Here is a 3,023-nt window from a genome sequence, read left to right on the forward strand (position 1 = left end):
ACATTTCCATTAACAGTTGTTATGGTAACAAACATATTTTTACAGTGGTAATAGTTACTGAAGCAGTTTATTAAGACTTGTCAAAGTTACTGTAACACTCATCCTGAAATATTTTTAACTACACTTTTGTTGGGGTAGCAATGTTTTTTATTCAAACTTGTTTCACTGATAACTGATCAGAACAATTCCAGTAAAATTTCTGTTCAAATGATCAGCTTCACAGTTTCCATGACAGTTTCTGTAACTTTACTAACATTATTGTAACCCATGTTATTTCCACGTTTCTCGTCGTTACGGATCACATCTGGAGGCTTGTTCACAAAGCTCAGGTCTGAGTTACTATGGAAACAAAGACGACACAAACATAAGTACAACTTACTGGAAACAAATAATAAATACACACAGGACCGACCTAACAAATGAACACATATTCTGTGGAACATCTATACAAGGAGAGTTATATAGCGGAATAGCATAGGAATTCAGTTTAATCATGGCCTGCCAAATTTGTCATCTAAGCTTTGACAAAACAAGTATACCCTTTGTGCACGTCAGTAAAACTAACAACTTTCAAAATACTTCAAACATACAGTAATAGATCATACTGGCATCTAACATAAAAGAGTGACTTCCCTTGATCTTATACTCAAATCATGTCATTAGAACATAATGGGTTATCCCCCTTTATCTAGATATCAACTTACTTTCTTGGCTTCTCTGGAGGTTCTGAAAAGAAACAAGGATTACAATCATTAAAGGTGTGTTAATTGAATTGTTATCTCTCGTCAAAGACCTTTTTTTTCTCTCTCTGAATTTTAACTTTTTTCTTCTTTTTTTTAATTATAAAGTAAGATTTGTCCTACTTTGAAAACTGCTCAAAATACAGATAAAATACAGAATATAACAATTGACAAAATGTTCCTTAAGCTTCATATAGTTAATCACTTTTCCTGTATATGCTGAGATGTTTCCTTCAGGAAATCTCTCACTAGTTACTAGGATGTAGGACTAACAAAATGATCTCTTCAACTAGTACTGTGGACTACCTACAAACACTGGTCAGTGTCTTACCCTACACAGGAGTGACAGATTCTATTTATCGTGTAACATGCACAGGTTTGACAGATAACAGATCTAGTCTATTTATATCACCATATCATAGGTGATAAATATATATATTTATTCATCGTAACCCGTTAGGTAGGCAATTTTAAGACGCTTCCTCCGGGCTGACCTTACCTTCGATACTCTTGTTGGCGTTTCTACGTTTGAGACAAATAAAGGCAACGACGGCTACGACAACGATGACAACGACGACAATGACGATGATGACGATGATGATGGTCGTGCTGAGTCCTTCTGCTGTAGTAACAATAACAGTGATTACATAGCCAATCAAGATCACCCGATCTACTTGTTTAGATTTATAAATTACTCAGCATGTTGAAAAGCCCTACCAGGAACATAACATTGTCCCCAACAACTCTGTTACCATGCAATTATAAATCGTCACAAGAAAAACAAAATTCCAATCTTTTGAAGATTTCTATCAGTTTTGGTTTATTAAATAATCAAAATACACATGAATGACAGTTAACGAACCCAAATAATGTATGATGATAAAATAAGTCTCCAGGTGTTTACAGCTTCATTTGATGAAGAATAATGATTTCTGTTTGTTTGTATTAAGAACCACATTATTATGTACAGTGTATATAACAAGTTTACCTTCAGCATCTATCTGAATCACCACAACATTGCTATATGTAATAGATATTGGTATATACAGTGAATTTCAATACTTTAACGCTGGTCTGATTCCAATAGGGCAGATCCAACTGTATCATGTTCTACGATAAAAGTGCACATCTTTATCATTATAATCGGCTATATGTAGATATTGATAATTCAACAATCAAACAGTCTTTTGCATGTAAAAGCAATGGAGTACATACATTTTCTTTCAAACGTTATGTCAAAATTGTCTTTATTACTGTAAAGACACATTTTACAAAAATAGAAATGTCAAAACAACATTAAATTTGTGACTATCCTATTCATTAAAACCAAAATTTGTTTAAAAAGTTCTAACATTTATTTAAACAACAAAATTAAAACATCATTTGAATGTTGTGAGTGATTGACTGGTCACTATGGTACCAAACGTCAGGGTTTATTTAAATGAGAAAATAAAGTTATGAAGCCGAGTATTGTATGTGCGTATATGATAATGTAACAATAACTTGTAGATCTGATTACACAAGTCTACTTACGATCGTCCTCGGTCTGGGGTGCCTGGGTGCCGCCTCCTCCTGTGGGGTCTACAGATGGAACAGGAGTGGTTGTAGTGGGGGTAGTGGTGGGTTGTGTTTCTGTAGAGAAGGGAGGTAATAGATGTCCAGAATCATGCAGAAAACTCACCTCTCTCAGCCATGTTATAACACATCTAGATCTCAGGCCCAACAAACAAATATACTGTTTCTCGTGTCAATAATTTTTTTGTTTCATCAAATAGCAGTAGCTTTTCCCCAGAAATTTCATGATATATTTACTTCAGCTTTTGCCATTTTCAAAAAAGTTCAGATTAAATATTTTGATATTTTTTGCTGAAAATCCAAAATTGTAGATTGTATATTCAATGAAAGCCTCCAAAACGAGGATCTTAACATGTCAATTTAACAGCTTTGTCACCATTTACCAATAGATATTAAATACTCATAAAAATTTAAAAAATATTATAGACCAAGTTGAAAGCTCCCATATTTTTGTTTTCTTCAAATATATTTGCCATATATCATTCATTCATATTCTTTTGAAGAATTTTTAAGAAAATCTTTGATAGTTAAGTAAGAAAACAGTAGGTTTGTCTGGTTTGACCTCGTGTAGATAAAACATGGAATCTCTTGTGTAAGACGACAGACAGCAAATAACATATCTCTGATGGCTTTATGTATTGTTATGTCATATTACTGATGGAACTTTAACCCTTTCACCCCTAGGTAACTTTAGTAGACTCTACCATG

At 33.4% G+C, this 3,023-nt stretch overlaps 1 long non-coding RNA gene across 1 annotated transcript; it reads right to left on the minus strand.

Moving 5' to 3' along the window:
* Positions 1-240: 240 nt before the first annotated feature.
* LOC110444441 lies at positions 241-2,486 on the minus strand. Its single transcript, XR_002462244.1, has 4 exons — positions 2,274-2,486; positions 1,240-1,362; positions 705-726; positions 241-339 (listed from the first exon to the last, which is right to left on the minus strand). It is a non-coding gene; the product is annotated as an uncharacterized LOC110444441 (long non-coding RNA).
* Positions 2,487-3,023: the final 537 nt, after the last annotated feature.

The sequence above is a fragment of the Mizuhopecten yessoensis genome, unplaced genomic scaffold, assembly GCF_002113885.1.
Source record: "Mizuhopecten yessoensis strain PY_sf001 unplaced genomic scaffold, ASM211388v2 hete_36123668, whole genome shotgun sequence".
Taxonomy (NCBI): domain Eukaryota; kingdom Metazoa; phylum Mollusca; class Bivalvia; order Pectinida; family Pectinidae; genus Mizuhopecten; species Mizuhopecten yessoensis.